The 18,914-nt window shown below is 38.9% G+C and overlaps 1 protein-coding gene across 4 annotated transcripts in view; it reads left to right on the forward strand.

The window, feature by feature from the left end:
* Positions 1-617: 617 nt before the first annotated feature.
* The window catches only part of BTBD10 (BTB (POZ) domain containing 10), a 76,246-nt gene continuing 57,949 nt past the window's right edge, over positions 618-18,914 (forward strand). For all 4 annotated transcript variants that reach the window (XM_010830600.1, XM_010830599.1, XM_010830598.1 and 1 more), the window contains exon 1: positions 618-788. The gene's annotated coding sequence lies outside the window, so the exon portion shown is untranslated. The remainder of the gene's footprint in view (positions 789-18,914) is intronic.

An 18,914-nucleotide genomic window follows, 5' to 3' on the forward strand; every position in this document is an offset into this window, starting at 1 on the left:
TAAAGATGAGTGACAGAAACCCTATGACTGGCAACCTTCTGCCGCAAGGAGCAATATCCCATCCACGTTGCTATCGATGTTCCACAGAGGCCCAGCTGCACAAGTTCCAACTGGTACACGGATTCCCGCTTACCCAGTGTTTAAAAACAAACAGCTGCGGACGGTAGGAAATAGAGAATGGCTCTGACGAAAACCCCTTTTCCTGAACTCAGACCGGTTAATAACCGCCAGCTGAGCCGGCAAAGGCGTTCGGAGTTCACCCCGTTGAGGAAAACGCTTTCCTTGAGTAAACTCAGAGTCCTTAGGTATTTCTCCAACTCTGGGATGTCCGCTTTTTTCTAACGGTAACAAGAAATCAAGGGAAAATGTGGTATTAAAAGATTTGGAGGTGACAGCTCGCAGCCACTCAGGCTCGAGGATCGCAGTAGATTCTGAGCTGACGTCTGTGGACACAAGCGCTTCCCATTTTGTTGCACCAGCCCCCAGGCTGAGCGCCCACCCAACCCAGGCTGCCACTCCCTCAACCGCGGGCACCCTCTGCGCCCCGCCCAACTACTGGGCGGTGAGGCTCCATTCTCGCGACGACTCAGCTAATCTCGCCTATTCGATCTGAGGGATCTCGCGAGAAGCAGCCTGGAGCCGGCCTGTAACCTGCTGGGGCGGCTTTAGTAGCCGCAGCCGCTCGAGCGGCCGCAGCCACAGACACCTCTCTGGAGGGATCTGGTTGGGGAGGAAGCGGAGGTGTCGCTGGCCCTGGCCTGTGCCTGGACACTCAAAGGGGACTACAGGTTCGAGGGTGACTGGACTCAGTTGGGGAACTCAGTAGGGGCGGCGCCGGAGCCTGGGCTTGGTGGGGGCGAAGGAGGAAGGGGGCGGAGGACGAATCTGGGCTTGAGAGCTCAACTGCTGTGGCGGTGGTCTGGGCGTCCCAGATCCTGCTGGGGGACCGTGGGTGGGGTTCTGGGCTCCGGCCGCTGGCTCCCAGTTCGGAGAGGCAGCGAAGGGACTTGGGTTTCAGGGGTGCTGTTTTTGGGTTGGAAGTTCTGAGGCCTTTCCCCAGAGATGAAGGCGATACCCTCAACCCTCTTTCCCAGGGCAGGGGAACCCTGTGCCCCGCCCCTTTTCTGTCATTCTGGGTTAACGCCGCGACATCCTGAGGAGGGCGCATCACAATAGGGGCTAAGTTGGCCCCAGTCTCGCTTTGGGTGAAGAGGAATGAGACCCCAATAAGGTGTTGCGTGGTTTTATGCTGTAACGATATGACGTGCGGTAAAGCTTTGTTTTCCCAAAATTCTCACAGAAAAGCTGCTTATTTTTTTCTTCTTCAGATACAAGTCCTTTATCCTCTTGAATGGTGTGCAGGAAGGTAGACATCACGTAGTAACTTGTTAGTGTGGGGACAGTGTGACCATCATTGGGCCGCACAGATTTCCTGCTAATTTTTCTCGTTAGTACTTTGTGCCCGTGATGAGAAGTCACTAGTCCAGACATGCTAGAACATCAGTCTCTTGTCACATTATGCATTTAACATATACAGTTTATTTAAACTTTTTTTTTACTCTTTAAGAATCTTCATGCTTTTTATTTAAATTAATATCAGAGAAAACTAACAGTATATTGATTTTCTTTGTACAACTGGTATCCCCACCCCCCTTACACAAATTTGATCAAGACTTTTTAGAGAGGGGGTTATAGATAAATTTTGAATGAAGTAGATGTAGAAATTAGAATAAGAGATGTAATAAGGAGTGCAACTGTAAGGGCCAAAAAAGTTTATATACTGGAAAACCCATCTAGGACTGAAGCCCAGGCTTTGAAAGTGAGGACTATAGTCATTAGAATACGAAGCAGAAAGCCGTAGAAATAACTCGGGAGAGGATTTGATGGTGGATAAAGACTATTAAAAAGTGTGTGAGGAGAATTGTTTTTGAAGATGTATATGTGTTTTCATAAATTTCTCTGACATTTCTCAGAGTTTATGGGCTAACTGCTATTGTTATACATAAAGAGAAAGTGGGAAGGGAGGTTCTGAAGCTTGGAGTGTGACAAGGAACTGGAGTAACATAGGTTCAATTAGGAAAGCTTTCAGTTTTTTTTGAATTTTTTGGAATGTTTTTGAATTTTTACCTTTTTTTTTTTTTTCTCCTAGAAAATGTTTTTGAATTTTTACCTTTTTTTTTTTCTCCTAGAAAAACTTTCAGGTGGGCTTTTTACATTCTGTATGTTACCATTCCACCAGTCTGAATTTTTTTCTTCCTCAACCTTTCTTCTAAGTCTTGTAAAAAGTTATTTTATTATTAACTATGAAGTTGCAAACCAATATGTCCTGCTTTGTGGCTTTATACATTAGATGACTTGTTGAAGTGATCTGGAAAATATGCACCTTTCAGCAAACTTACATGCTTCAGATACTAGAAAATAAAAATGAGTGAAATACACTAGAGAGTTTATGCCTCATGTAAAGAGGAATATCCAGTTCTCAGGTTCACTTGATTAGTGCAGTAATTTGGCCCCAGTCTTCAACCTCCTCAAGAGAACACAGGAAATCTAGACTTTTGCTTGCCATTCTCCTGACTTTTAAAAATATTGACAACTACTTGAAACAGTTAAAAATAACTTCATGTGGCTCAACCAAACCAAACCTGTCAGTTATTGTATCCTCCTCTGTAGGTTTGGAGCTCTAAGTAAAAATTAATAATTGTACAACTAAAAAAGATTTTAAAGCAAGTATGCCAATTAGTTTGCAGCTTCAAAACTAGGAGTACTTGGGAAAATACCAGTTCTAACTGAAAGCAGTTAAGTTTAATAGCCTTTAAATGTGGTTGGGCAAATTGAACTGATGCTTAGTAATATTTTAAATAATTTAAATTTTTAAATATTTAAAAAGATATTTCCTTGTATGGAAATAAGACAAGGGAAAAACTCTCCCTATGTATGGTTTAATAACTCAGAATTCTGAGCAAAGCTGATTTGTAGGTTTCTTGAATTGATACATTGAGAAGCTTTTTATTGTACTTGTGATTAATACATAAAATCTAGGAGACCCTCTACTCATCTGTAGTTTTGAATGTTTATTGTTTCTACCATCACTTGTTGTCTTCCCAGTCACTGACTTTTATTGGAAGCAATATTGATTCCTGGAGGATGGGGTAGGGAGAAGGGGCATTAAGGGGCATTAAGATGTGAAGAAATGGGAAGAGAAGAGTGTTTTTCTTTTACACTGTCCATTACAGGATTGATTTAACTAGTTTTCTTGTCAGAAGAATAGGTACTTTGATTAAACACGTGGTGCCTTGTATGTAGTAGAGCTTAATGATATTTGTGGAATTGAACCCTGTGGATTAAACCACATTTACCCACTAGAGGGAAATACTTTAATCACATAATCTGATTCATACTTAGTTGGACTGTGGGGAATGGGAGTTTAGAGGTCAGTTCTAAGAAAGAAGTGAGCCTTAGAAATATAGAGGGCAAGGTGAAGGTCTTCCGAGGGAGTAAGGTTGAGAAAGCCTAGGTGAGGGAAAGAGTTTTTAAAAGGAAGATAAAATGGTTAAGTACTACTTTATCTTCTGTGCAGCTTTACAAAGAGCTCTGCCTTTTACAAGACAAAGTTATTTATCATAACTTATGCAAAGACTGCATAGAATATTGGTTTTCAATCAGGTCTACTTTGGGAATTGGCAGACTTAGTTTTCTTTCTTTAGCCCAGTCTTTTTAGGTCAAGTTAGTCTAATACCTCTTCACCCAATCCCTGCCTCTCTCTGGTGTGGGAAGTGAAACAGGAGAAGATGGTATGTTTTCTATGAGGTCTTCCTCTTTGAGAGTTTAAAAAACATCCTGAAGAACCTGTTACGTATTTTTGGAGATTATGTTTGTTGAAGGAGGAACCATCATTTTCCTCTCCCCGTGTATCTACATGACTTGTAAAGTAAGGAAGTTCTCTCTTGGAAGTATTTTTCTCCTGTCTTTCAATTCCTTGAGTGAGATGCCTTCCCAAGGGAAGATTAGATGAGGCCTGTGAAGCAACTGAATATGCTTTTGCTCAGTGCCTTCTGGTTCTATTTTTAGAGCCTTCAATTCTTAGGACGTAACATTCTCTACTCCTCTGTATGGTAGATGCATCTGAGCAGGCTGGACCCTATGAGGGAGAAGGAAACGAAACATCTACAGTTCTAAGTTTAATTTACAATGAAGTAATAGGACGCTTTTTTAGCCACTCATTTCAGCTGTATTTTTATCTTTGACTCTCTTTTTTGTTTGTTTTTTGTTGGTTATGAACCTACAATAAGGGAGAAAGATGCTCATTAATGGAGGAAGAACTACTTTGAAATGTTTTCTCCTCTTGGATAGAATGTTTATTAGGGTTTAAGCTAATGTTGTGTTTCCCTACTATGGCTTGCTCTTGTTTACTTTGTCATAAACTGAGTCTTGGCTTGTTAAGGAAGCAGAAATCTAGAGCTCAGCTATGGAAGGTAAGCAATCAGAATTCAAAGAGATGCTCTTTGAGAGAGGATTAAGAAGTTAGTAAATGTTCCATGTAGAAATAATAGAAACTTGACATTAAAGGGGAAAGATTTTATGTGGAATATGTGACCTTATGTCACAGATTTTTGAAGATTTGTAAAATGCTAAAAGTATGCCAATAAAGGAAAGCATCTTTATTTATCCTAATAGTTTAATTATATATTTCTGTTTAAAAAATGTAAGATATCTGATTACATGGTACTTGTTTTTATTTTTTTGTAGTTGAAATGAATGACCTATTAGTACTTTTGGTCATGAACTGAAATTAACATTTTTGATACTTGGTTGAGGGTGATAGTCTGTCATAGTGAAATCACTAACTGAAATACTTGATTAGAAACTATTAATGACACTTTTCTAAGCTCATTTAACATTGTAATCATACTTTTCTACTTGGAATACCTTATTTGGGATCATTTAGATCTGTGTTTAAAGCTAACTGTTAGGTCTATGACATAAAAGTTACTTAATTACTCTGAGACTTTGTTGGCTCACATGAAAAATGGAGGTTGAACATAATTGTCAGGAGTTTAATAATGAAATAAATTATGTAAAAGTGCTGTGTAAATAGTAAAGGGAATATAACTTGTTAACACTTTATACTGTGTTTATGCTCAGAAAATAACATACCTTCTGGTAATCTTAAGACATCAGGGAAATTTACATTTACATCTAGCTGTCTCATTTGTAGGGATAATATGGCAGTTCTGTTTTTAATTTTTTGAGAAGCTTCTATACTGTTGTCCATAGTGGTTGCACCAGTTTACATTCCTACCAACAATGTAACTTTACTGAGATTATTTGTTTAGTGGGTTTTAGTAGTGTGTTTAGGATTTTCTGTACTTAGTATCATATCATCTGTAAACTGGGACAGTTTTACTTCTTCCTTTCTAATTTGGATTTCTTTTATTTGTTTTTTTGTCTGGTTACTAGGGCTAGGACTGCCCAACACTATGTTGAATAAAAGTGCAAGAGTGGGCATCCTTGTCTTATTTCTGATTTTAGAGGAAATGCTTTCAGATTTTCACTGTTGAGTATGGTGTTGGTTGTGGTTTTGTAATATGTGGCCTTATTTATTCTTCAGCTTGCCAATGTGGTATATCACTTTGATTTGCAGATTCTGAAAAATCCTTGCATACCTGGGATAAATCCCTCTTGATAACAGTGTGTGATCCTTTTTATGTATTGTTGAATTTCGTTTGCTCATGTTTTGTTGAAGATTTTGAATCTGTGTTCATCAGTGATATTGGCCTGTAATTTCCTCTTTTTGTGGTATCTGTCTGGTTTTGGTATCAAGGTAATGGCAGGCCTTGTAGAATGAGTTGAGGCATTCCTGTCTCTTCAATATTTTGTAGTAGTTTAAGAAGGATGAGTGTTAGCTCTTCTTTAAATGTTTTGAAGAATCTATCTGTAAATTCTGTAAAGTCTAAAATCTACCTGTAAAATCTGGTCCTGGACTTTAGTTTGTTGGGAATTTTTTTTTTAATTGATTCAATTTTATTATTGGTAATTGGTCTACTCAGATTTTTTTACTTCTTCCTGATTCAGTTTTTGAAGATTGCATGTTTCTAGGAATTTATCCATTTCTTTTAGGTTGTCCATTTTATTGGAATATATTTGTTCTTAGTAATAGGATCCTTTGTGTTTCTGTGGTGTCGTTTCTATTTTATTTCCTTTCATTTCTGATTTTATTTATTTGGGCTCTCATTTTTTCTTGATGAGTCTGATTAAAGGTTTATTAATTTTGTTTATCTTTTCAAAGAATTACTAATTGGTCTTTATTATTTTTTTAAGTCTTTTTCATTTACTTCTGCTCTAATCTTTATTATTTCTTTCCTTCTACTAATTTTGGGTTTGTTTTTTCTTTTTCTAGTTCCTTTCAGTACAAGGTTAGGTTGTTTTAGATTTTCCTTGTTTCCTGAGGTAGGCCTGTATCACTGTAAACTTCCCTCATAGGGAGAGAACTGCTTTTGATGTGCCCCATTAGATTTGGATTGTTGTATTTCCATTTTCATTTGTTTTCAGGTATTTTTTTATTTCATCTCTGATTTCTCCAATAAACCATTGATTGTTTAGTAGCATTTTTTTAATCCTTCACATTTTTGTCTTTTATAGCTTTTTTCCTTGTAGTTCATTTCTAGTCTCATGCTATTTTCAGAAAAGATATATATATATACTTTTACTAAGAAAAGATACTTGTAATTTCAGTATTCTTAAATTTATTGAGAATTGTTTTGTGGCTGAAGGGCTTCACTGGTAGCTCAGACGGCAAAGCGTCTGCCTGCAATGCAGGAGACCTGGGTTCAGTCCCTGGGTTGGGAAGATCCCCTGGAGAAGGAAATGGCAACCCACTCCAGTATTCTTGCCTGGAGAATTCCATGGACAGAGGAGCCTGGTAGGCTACAGTCCATGGGATTGCAAAGAGTCGGACATGACTGAGTCACTTCACTTCACTTCACTTCTGTGGCTGAACTTTTGATCTACTGATTTGCACTGAAAAGGATGTGTATATTCTGCTGGTTTTGGGTGAAGTGTTCTGTATATATCTATTAAATCATCTGCTCTAATGTATTATATAAGGCCAGTGTTTCGTTATTGATTTTCCATCTGGATGATCTGTCCATTGACATAAGTTGGGTTTTAAAGTTTGCTGCGGTTACTGTATTACTATCAGTTTCTCCCTTTATGATTGTTAATATGTCTTATATATTTAGGTGCTCCTACGTTGAATGCATGTATATTTATAATTGTTTATATCTTCTTATTGGATTGATTCCTTTATCATTATATAATGGCCTTCTTTTGTCACAGTCTTTGTTCTAAAGTCCGTTTTGTCTGATATAAGTATTGGTATACCAGCTTTCTTTTCATTTCCACTTACATGGAATACCTTTTCCTACCCCCTCATTTCATTTTGTGTATATCTTTAAATCTGAAGTGACTTTCTTATGTGAGCTTATAAAGTGAAAGTGTTAGTCTCTCAGTTGTGTCTGAATCTTTGCGACCCCATGGACTGTAGCCTGCCAGGCTCCTCCATCCATGGGGATTCTCCAGGTAAGAGTACTGGAATGGGTTGCTATTTCCTTCTTCATGGGATCTTTCTGATTCAGGGATCTAACCCAGGTCTCCCGCATTGCAGGCAGACTCTTTACAGTCTGAGCCACCAGGAAAGAGCATAGGAGCATATATATGGGTCTTTTTTTTTTTTTAATCTATTCAGCCACTCTCTTTTCATTGGAGCATTTAGTCCATTTACATTAATTATTGATAGGTTTATACTTTGCCATTTAAATTATTTGCTGATTGCTTTTGTAGTTATTTGTAGTTCTTTTGTTATCTTCCCTTGTGATATGATGACTGTCTTTAGTGTTATACTTGAATTTCTTTCTCTTTTTTTGTGTATGTATCTATTACAGAGTTTTGATTTGTGGTTATGATGAGGTTAATAAATATATGTATACACACATATATGGTTGTTTTAAATTGATAGATCTCTTAATTTTGAACAAATTCTAACCACTCTACATTTTTATCCATACATATTTATTATTTTTGACATCATATTTAAAATCTCTTTGTATTTATTGTGGCCACGCATTATTTTATTGCCTTTGTCTTTAGCCTTCCTGCTACTTTATAATGGTTGCTGCTGCTAAGTCACTTCAGTTGTGTCTGACTCTGTGCGACCCCAGAGACGGCAGCCTACCAGGCTCCTCTGTCCCTGGGATTCTCCAGGCAGGAACACCGGAGTGGGTTGCCATTTCCTTCTCCAGTGCATGAAAGTGAAAAGTGAAAGTGAAGTCACTCAGTCATGTCTGACTCTTAGTGACTCCATGGACTGCAGCCTACCAGGCTCCTCCGTCCATGGGATTTTCCAGGCAAGAGTACTGGAGTGGGTTATAATGGTTGATCTATTACCTTTACTGTATGTTTACCTTTACAAGTTGTTTTTTTCTTTCATAATTTTCATATTTCTAGCATTGGACCTTTCTTTTCTACTTATAGAAGTTCTTTCAACATTCTTGTAAAGCTGATTTAGTGAGTGATGCTGACCTCTTTTAGGTTTTGCTGAAAGTCTGTTTCCCCTTCAAATCTGAACAATAACCTTGTTGGGTAGAGTATTCTTGGTTGTAGGTTTTTTTCTTTCTTCACTTTGAATATGTCATGCCACTCCCCTCTGGTCTGCAGCTTCTTCAGAAAAGTCAGCTGATGGTCTTTCGGGAGTTCCTTGTGTGTGACTAGTTAGCTTTTCTTTCACTGCTTTTAAGATTCTCTTATCTTTAACTTTTGCCATTTTAATTATAATTTGTTTTGGTGTGATTAAAAAAAAAAAAAAGACCCATATATATGCTCCTGTGCTCTTCCTGGTGGTTCAGACCATAAAAACTCTGCCTGCAATGTGGGAGACCTGCGTTTGATCTTTGGGTTAAGAAGATCCCATGGAGAAGGAAATGGCAACCCACTCCAGTGTTCTTACCTGGAGTGGACGTTCCATGCTTCCTGAACCTGAATGTTTTTTCTTTTCCTGGGTTAGGGAAGTTTTCAGCTATGATGTCTTCAAGTAAGTTCTCTGCCCGCTTTCTCACTCTGTCTTCTCCTTCTGGGACCCCTATAATGTTAGTATGCTTGATGTTGTCCCAGAGGTTTCTTAAACTATATCCTCATTTGAAAATTTTCCATTCTTTTTTCTGTTCAGCTCAGGTGATTTACAGTACTCTGTCTTCCAGATTGCTGATTGGTTTCACTGTATTTTTTATTTCACTTATTCCATATCCTTTGTTGTTCTTTGTATTTCTAGCTGTTAAACTTCTCACCGTGTTTATTCATTCTTCTGAGTTTGTTGAGTATCTTTATGATCACTACCTCGAACTTTTTTTGCAGGTAGATTACGTTTCTTCATTTAGTTATTTTTCTCAGATTATGTCTCATTCATTCATTTGGAATATGGTCCTCTATCTCCTTATTTGGCCAAATCTTTGTATTTCTTTCAATATCTTAGGTGGGTTATTTATATTTCCTTATCTTGAAGTGGCCTCATGTAGGAGATGTCCTTTGGGGTCCAGCAGCACACTCCACTCTGGTTACCAGAGCTGTGTGCTCTAAAGGTGCCTTTTATGTGAGTTGCGTGAACCGTTATATTGTTCTGGGGCTGAGTACTGTGAATGTGCTCCTAGGCAGTACTGTCCTCTGTCCAGTTAGCTGTGCCTTATGTGGTGACTGCAAGCTTCCTGGAGGGCAGAATAGGCTTCTTGTATGGCTCTTTGCAGGGCCTAGTGGGCACAGGGCTGCTGCTGGCTCATTGGAGGGTTGTATTGGGTCCCTGGCACTAATAGACTAGAGGGAACATTCCAGAATGGAGATTGCCCATACTAGCATTAGCATGGTAGGACAAGCTCCCCCAAATGGCTGTTGCCATCATTTTCTCCCCCAAGGAGTGTCCCATTTGCCTCCTGTCTCTCTGGGAGGCTCACTAAGATCAGCAAATGGGTCTTGTCCAAGTTCCTTTCACACTGTTGCCTCTGCTTGGGACTTGGAGCATGTTGAGATTTTGTGTGCTCCCTTGAAGAGCAGAATCTCAGTTTCCTAACGCCCCCTCCCCGCCTCTCAGGCTCCCAAACATAAGCTTTCCTGTTTTCAAAGCTAGACATTCTGGGGACTTGTTTCCTGGTGCACGACCCCATGGACTGGGAAGCCTGATGTGGGGCTTGAACCCTTTTCCTTGGGGATGACCAGTTGTGATATTTTTCCTATTTGTGGGTTGCTAAGCAAGTGATGAGGGTCCTGACAATACAGTGTTTCCACCCTTCCTACCTTTCTCATGTGGTTCCTTTATGTCTTTAGCTGAGGAAAATCTTTTCTGCAGCAAGTTTCCTGCAGCAATCTAATCTTCAAGTTGTTCCTTTAGATAGTTCTCTGTAAATAGTAGTTTTGATGTGTCTGTGGATGGAGATGAGTTCAAGGTCTTCTTACTCCATCATCTTGGCCATCTCCTCTATTTTCTGTAATGTGAATGCCAGATGGAAGAGTAGAGAAAAGGGTAAAGAGAATATACTATAGAGAAAAATGGCATGACATTTTAAAAATCATCTCTGTTGACTACATTAAAAGTAAATTTTAAAGCTCAGATACCTAAGGAAGTATTTCAGGTGCATAACTGATCATATTATTCAGGAACCCATTCTGGTACTTACTGGTCATTGCTTATTATTCTAGCATAGATGGTAGTTACAGCCACATTAGTTTAGTTCAGTTGCTCATTCATGTCCAACTGTTTGTGACCCCATGGACTGCAGCACGCCAGGCTTCCCTGTCCATCACCAACTCCTGGAGCTTATTCAAACTCATGTCCATTGAGTCGGTGATGCCATCCAACCATCTCATCCTCTGTCTTCCCCTTCTCCTCCTGCCTTCAGTCTTTCCCAGCATCAGTCTTCCAGTGAGTCAGTTCTTTGCACCAGGTGGCCAAAGTATTGGAGTTTCAGCTTCAGCATCAGTCCTTCCAATGAATATTCAGGACTGATTTCCTTTAGGATTGACTGGTTGGATCTCCTTGCAGTCCAAGGGACTCTCAAGAGTCTTCTCCAACACCACAGTTCAAAAGCATCAATTCTTTGGTTCTTAGCTCAGCCACATATTGCTATTCAAATTTAAATGAATTAAAATGAAATTAAAGTTAATTTCATTGGTTGTACATTTCAAGTGTTTTATAGCCACATGTGGCTAGTGGCTACTTTTTGGACAGTGCAGACAGAACATTTTCATTATCACACAAAGTTCTGTTGGGCAACACTGCAGTCGAGAGCTTGAATCATGCTTAAGGCCTTTTCTGTCTTGTTCAATTGAGGGCAGTTAAATAAGCAAACATCTGAAAGGAATGGAAGGTAATGGGATAATGAATGGGTCAAAATGCAACAGCATAGTAAAAGTTATATGAAAAATATCATGTAACTTATTTTTAAAACTTCTCAGAGGGGAAAAAGAAGACCTTGTTTAAAAGTTTGACTTTGTTTAAAGGATCATGGAGGAAAAAATAGAACATTGCTGGAGTCTGCTTTTGTTTAAAGGGTTCTTAAGGAGTTGAATATAATCTCTTTTGATTTAGGCACTTCATCAGCTTATTGGAGATTTGCCTATATTAAATTTTATGTCAAGGTGATTTGCTTCAACTGAGATGTTTCTGGTTTTGAAGGCAATGCTATTTAGTCATAGAAGAAAAGGAAAAATAGGGACATACACATAGAAAATAAAACATTGATACTTTTTTTAGAAAATTAAAAAAAAATCATATATGCCTTTCAGTGAGTTTTAAGAATTTAGCACTGTAAACAGCATCTAGTTCATTATAATGTTAATAAGAGAAAGATTTTTCAACCATTGATTGAGCTGTTAAAGATGGGATAATAAATGGTTCTTGAAGTGTTAATGTCTTAAACAAGAAATTAGCAAAATTTCAATAGAAATTCTATAAAAGTGATAAAATCAATTAACTCAGAGATTTTAATCTGCAGGTCCCCTCTGGAAGTTCAAGGAGTGAATATGAGCTGACTTTGGAAGTCTTACATTTTGGTGGATTTGATAAAGAAGTCTTTCAAATAGACAAAGTACCCTACTTTTAATGGAAAATTCATGCAATTTTATTAAATCTGTTTGTTAGGGTATCCCTAGCGGTTAGCAAATGCCAGGAAAGATACTGAGTACTCAATGAATAGATTTTGAATGAAAACATAAGTCAATTGAATTTGATGTCCTGAAACTATTTACATAAAATTTAGTCAGATATAATCTAGTGTAAAAGTACCCAAATAAAATTCTCAGTTTTATTTAGTTGCTTTATTTTAATTGTATCAAATTAAAAAAGAATGCAAGTCTTGACAATTGAAAGTGCTTCTGTAAGATTTAGACAGGCAGCTTTGAGGAATCATTTGGGGAATATTAGGGGTCATTTAATAATATCTTTAAAAATGTTTACAGGAATGTTTGTTATGTTCCGTCCTCTAACACCACTTTCTTAGTGTATAGTTCCTAAAAGTGAGTATTGGCATCAGGTAGTTTTTGCTCATTTGAGGGTAAAATTGGCAAGAGTGGTGGGTATGATTTGCATGATTGGTGGGTATGATTGTACAATACAATTCTTTTCAAAGATAAGCAACTAAGTTAAACTAAGTTAAAGTGAAAGTCACTCAGTCATGTCTGACTCTTTGCGACCCCATGGAATTCCATACAGTCCATGGAATTCTCCAGGCCAGAATACTGGAGTGGGTAGCCTTCCCCTTCTCCAGGGGATCTTCCTAACCCAGGGATTGAACCCAGGTCTCCCGCATTGCAGGCGGATTCTTTACCAGCTGAGCCACAAGGGAAGCCCAGGAATAAGTAAGTAAGTGTTAGTCACTCAGTTGTGCCCGACTCTTTGTGACCCAATGGACTGCAGCCCACCAGGCTCCTCCGTCCTCAGTCCATGAGATTTTCCAGGCAAGGATACTAGAGTGGGTTGTCATTTCCTTCTCCAGAGCCCAAGAATATTGTAGCCTATTCCTTCCCCAGCAGATCTTCCCGACCCAGGAATCAGACCGGGGTCTCCTGCATTGCAGGCGGATTATTTACCAACTGAGCTCTCAGGGAAGCCCAAACTAAGTTAAAGACTCCCTGTAAATCTTCATAGTAGTGGATTGTGTTAAATGAAAAGCCCTTTAGTTTCCTTTTATCTCAATTTTATTCATTAAAATATTTTGTAAAAGCTTACATACAACATGTACTAAGCTGTGGGAACACAAATATGAGTCATACTTTGTTCTTGCCTTCAAGGAGTCTTACAGTTTAAGGGAAGACGTGGCAGAAATATATTCTACCAATGCATAATGATGGGGTTTAGAACATACTACCCCAAAGTATGGAACCTTTATATGTGGAATATTTTAAGCAGAAGGAATTAGAACAACAGCATATGCTGGAGGAGCTTTCCGACCTGCCTCTAAAGCAGGTTATAAAGTCCTTATGAGAAGTTTCTTGCCTATGCCCAGAGGAAAGGAGCATCTTTAGCTCCAAAGGTGAAGGAACATAGAAATCTGAACAACAGCTAATACTAGTAAGTTCACTGTACTCAGCTCATCCTCTTTGTCCTGTTGTATCTTTCCACGATTTTCTGCTTTTCATTAAACTTGACATGAGAACACTCAGGTTTAATTGTTTCTCCAGGTGTTCATTTCCTTATGAAGGCTTCAGTGTCAAGTATTGGGTTGGCCAAAAAGTTTGTTTGGGTTTTTTGTAAGATCATACAGAAAAAAAACAGATGAACCTTCTGGCCAACCCAGTAAAACTTATATTAAATAAATTTGTATGCTTTTCTCTTGTTAATTTGTCTTGTTACAGGGCTCCCAGAAAACTTAGGAAGGGTAGGGGAAAAAGATTTTTCCTCCCCTGCAATATGTATCAACCATTTTTAAGCAGTCAGAAACAAAAACAGAATTATAAGGAAACAGTAAAATTAAACAAGAAAATTTCTGTAACAAAGCCATCTCCAAATACTTAATCCCCGCTTCCCCAGTTTTGAAAACAATGTGTGGTATTGTCAAATAGTGTTAAGAAGTACAATGAAAAGCAAAGTGTTAGTTGCTCAGTCGTGTCTGACTCTTTGTGACCCCATGAAGCGTAGCCTGTCAGGCCCCTCTGTCCATGGAATTCTCCAGGAATACTGGAATGGGTAGCCATTTCCTTTTCCAGGGAACATCCCGACCCAGGGATTAAACCTGGGTCTCCTGCATTGCAGACAGATCTCTACCATGCGAGTCACTAAGTCTCACTTCTCCTTTCCTCAGAGGCAACTGATCATAAGTTTTATGTGATACTGCTAGACATTTAAAAAATATAAAAACATGAGTGAGTGTTTGTATACATATTTTAAGGCTGTATTGGAGTACACAATATGTAGCTGTACCATGCTTTTTATTTTATTTATTTTTAAAAGGACTTTTTTAAAGATTTATTTTATTTATGACTACGTTGGGTCTTCATTGTTGCACGTGGGCTTTCTCTAGTTGTGCTGCATGGACTTCTTATTCCAGTGGTTTCTCTTGTTGCAGAACATGGGCTCTAGGACACTTGAGCTCAGTAATTATGGCTCATGGACTCTATAGAGTACAGGCTCAATAGTCGTGGTGCACTGGCTTAGTTGTCCCGTGGCATGTGGAATCTTCCTGGACCATGGGGTCCACGGATTGAACCCGTGTCCTTTATAACTGCAGATGGATTCTTTACCACTGAGCCACCAGGGAAGCACTGTTCTGTGCCTTTTAGTATACCATTATATCTTGGAGTATTTTTCTTATCAGTACCTATCTCATTTTTACTGGCTTCATGATATTGTGCAGATTTTTAACTAGTTCATTTCTGATGGACATTTAGATCAATTCTAGGTTTTTGTTATGATAAATAATGCTGTGAAGTCAAGGAGATAAAAAAATGTGTTTTGTGTTAGTATAGTGATATTATAGTTCAGTCAGTTCAGTTGCTCAGTTGTGTCCAACTCTTTGTGACCCCATGGACTGCAGCACGCCAGGCCTCCCTGTCCATCACCCACTCCTGGAGCTTGCTCAAACTCATGTCCATCACGTTGGTGATGCCATCCAACCATCTCATCCTCTGTTGTCACCTTCTCCTCCTGCCTTCAATCAGTCCCAGCATCATGGTCTTTTCCAGTGAGTCAGTTCTTTGCATCAGGTAGCCAGAGTATTGGAGTTTCAGCTTCAGCATTAGTCCTTCCAATGAATATTCAGGACTGAAAAGTATTATAGTTAGCACTATACTAACACACGTACAGACAAAGCACATACATTTCTTTTATCTCCTTGACCTCACAGCACTATTTGTCACAGCCAAAAGTGGTAGGTATGTATAATTAGAGGGCTTCCCAGGTGGCTCAGTGGTAAAGAATCTGCTTGCCATTGCAGGAGGCTCCAGAGACATGGGTTCAATCCCTGGGTTTGGAACATCCCTTGGCATGGGCATTGGCAAGCCACTCCAGTATTCTTGCCTGGAAAATTCCCTGGAGGTCACGAAGAGTTGGACACAACTTTGCACACACACATGTGTAATTAGAACAAGGGCTGAGCACACTTTTAGTGTTATATTAAGGTAGAATGTGTTGGACAATATGGTGACAGACCCTAAGGTAGTTCCATGAGCCCTGTCTCCTGGTGTTTGTGCCTTTGTATAATCCCCTTCCCTAAAGAGAGAGCAGAATAGATGGGGAAACAGTGGAAACAGTGTCAGACTTTATTTTTGGGGGCTCCAAAATCACTGCAGATGGTGATTGCAGCCATGAAATTAAAAGATGCTTACTCCTTGGAAGGAAAGTTATGACCAACCTAGACAATATATTAAAAACCAGAGACATTACTTTGCCAACAAAGGTCCGTCTAGTCAAGGCTATGGTTTTTCCTGTGGTCATGTATGGATGTGAGAGTTGGACTGTGAAGAAAGCTGAGCACCGAAGAATTGATGAATTTGAACTGTGCTGTTGGAGAAGACTCTTGAGAGTCCCTTGGACTGCAAGGAGACCCAACCAGTCCATTCATTCTAAAGGAGATCAGTCCTGGGTGTTCTCTGGAAGGAATGATGCTAAAGCTGAAACTCCAGTACTTTGGCCACCTCATGCGAAGAGTTTGACTCATTGGAAAAGACTCTGATGCTGGGAGGGATTGGGGGCAGGAGGAGAAGGGGATGACAGAGGATGAGATGGCTGGATGGCATCACCGACTCAATGGACGTGAGTTTGGGTGAACTCTGGGAGTTGGTCATAGACAGGGAGGCCTGGTGTGCTGCGGCTCATGGGGTCGCAGAGAGTCATACATGACTGAGTGGCTGAACTGAACTGAACTGAACCAAAAGAATATGCTAAAGGTAATCTAATCACTGACTCAATGGACATGAGTTTGAGTAAGCTCTGGGAGTTGGTGATGGACAGGGAAGCCTGGTGTGCTGCAGTCCCTGGGTTTGCAAAGAGTTGGAGGTGACTGAGAGACTGAACTGAATGTAAAGTTACTTCCCTAATTGTTACATAAGACTCCATTTTACTAGCAGACTTCCTATCTCTGCATCACTGGCTTTGAATCTTCATGCCATAAGGAAATCAATTTGTTACAATCTCAGTAACCTTGGAAGTGGATCATTCCCCCGTTGAACCTCCTAATGAAAATTTAGTTATAGTTGACACCTTGGGTTGTAGCCTTGTAGGAGACCCCGCTAAACTATACTGGATTCCTAATCCACAGAAGCTAAGATGGTGTTGTAAGCCACTGGATTTGTGATAATTTGTTATGTAGCAAGGAGGCTGTTACATCTCATTGAGAGAAAAAATTAAAAAATTTTAAGCTTCTTGGATACAGCAAGAATATTCTGATTAAAAATAACTGAAGGAGTTTTCACAGAGGTTAGAAACTAGGGTAATTGGTCTATTCTTCCAGAGATTGCAATGTGCTTTTTTAAGCTAAGAGTGAAATATTTGTTTTACATCATAGTTACTATAGGAACAATGTAAGGTTTTGATTTAGCTCCTAAACTGTTACCAACTATGATATCATATTCCTCTTTTTATTCCAACCATCTAGCACATTACAGATGCTCAATAAATGCTTAGCAGCTGTCTGGGAATTCTCGTTTCCAGTGATCTCAAAAGGCAAATAGAAAGTCATGAATGAACTAATGAAATATTATGCAAAATTTGTAATAGGTAGTCTACAAGAGAAATTCAGCAAGGTACCCAGGACTGTGTTACTATATAAGATGTCCTGTCTCATTTATTCTTTATAATAATTTGATTGGCAGTTACGTTAGTAAAAGATAAAATGATAGTAATGACAATTGTATTTTCATCATTTCACATTTAAAGAAGTTGAGGTCTTAGAGGTTAAGAAGCTGGTACCAAGTCATATAACTTAGTTTTATCTGATTCTAAAACCTTTTCTGTAAGTCATTTATTATTGTGGCACAAGTAGAAAAATTCTCACCAGTGTTTATGATCGAAAATTTGTATGTGTCTTCCATGGCAGTGGGAGGATGGTAAGAGAGGCAGTATGATGTGGGGGTTTTGATCAGAAAGCAGCTTAATTATGTCATGCTAATATATTTGATACTTACATTAGTTAAACATCTCTCCTGCTGTTTTTTTCTTTTTAAATTTACATACAATAAAATTCTGGTGTGCAGTTCTTAGGAGTTTTGACAAAGGCATACAATTGTGTAACTGCCACCACCACAATTCAGATACAGAATAGTTCCATCACCCCCAGAATTACTTTGTGCTATCCCTCTGTAGTTCCCTCAACTCTAACCTCGGGCTGTTTTATCTGTAATCCCTACAGTTTTGTCTTTCTGTGTTATATAAATGAAATCATATGGTATAGAAGCTGTAAGTCTTGCTTTTTTCACTTACCATAGTGCTTTTGAGATTCCATTTTGTTGAGTATCTTAGTAGAGACTCCAGTTACTTCTGTGCTATATCATTAGATGCTGTCTCATCTGTGTTTGCAGAGCTGTTTTTATTTAATCTTTCTATTCTGTGGGTGGAGTGACTTCTGATGCTCTGTTTTCAGGTTACCTGAATTTTTTGTAGTTCCATCTGCTGTTGTGTCCATCTGTTAGATTTTTTCATTTTAGTTCTTTTCAGCTAGAGCTGAATTTTTTTTTTTCTTTTTTGTTTTCACTTCTCTATTAAGCTTACCTTTCTGCCACTCAAGGCCATTTTCTTATTCTGTACTTTGAATATACTTTCCTTAAATTGTTTAAATTTATTTATAATATATGCTTTGAAAACTCTTTATTTGCTAAATCCTACATCTAGACCTGATCTTGGAGAGGCAGCAGTGAGCAGTGGCATGAAGTAAGATCTTAATTTCCTGGCCAGAAATTGAACCTGGGTAGCCTGGATAAAAACCAGGAGTCCTAGCCACCACACCCGCAAGGGCTAGAGGCTAGAAACTATTTTTCCCTGGCTCTTGCTCCCAGTGAAAAATACATTTCTCACAGAGGCCAAAACCATAATTGCAGGTACAAAGTTTATTATTAGAAACACAGCATAACAACAAATGGCAGAGCACACAGAAACTGTTAAGATAGAAACAAGGCAGAGAGACACATCCGGAAAGAAAAAGTGTGCCCGGCTTTCCTAATGAGTGCAGTACAGAGGAGGTTACATCATTTATATAGGGCAATTCTTCTGGGTCTTTGCCTTTGGCCAATTATCTGGTTTCTTTTTTCACACCTGCCTTTGCCCCATGCGCGCGTGTAACTTTTTTCCAAATGAATTTTAGCCCAAAGGCCTATGGGACAGTCTTAGCATCACATATTATAGATTTTATGGGGTGGTGCCCCCTCCCCGCTTTTTGACCCCCAAGGAG

Source organism: Bison bison, unplaced genomic scaffold (genome assembly GCF_000754665.1).
Source record: "Bison bison bison isolate TAMUID 2011002044 unplaced genomic scaffold, Bison_UMD1.0 scf7180017864518, whole genome shotgun sequence".
NCBI lineage: Eukaryota > Metazoa > Chordata > Mammalia > Artiodactyla > Bovidae > Bison > Bison bison.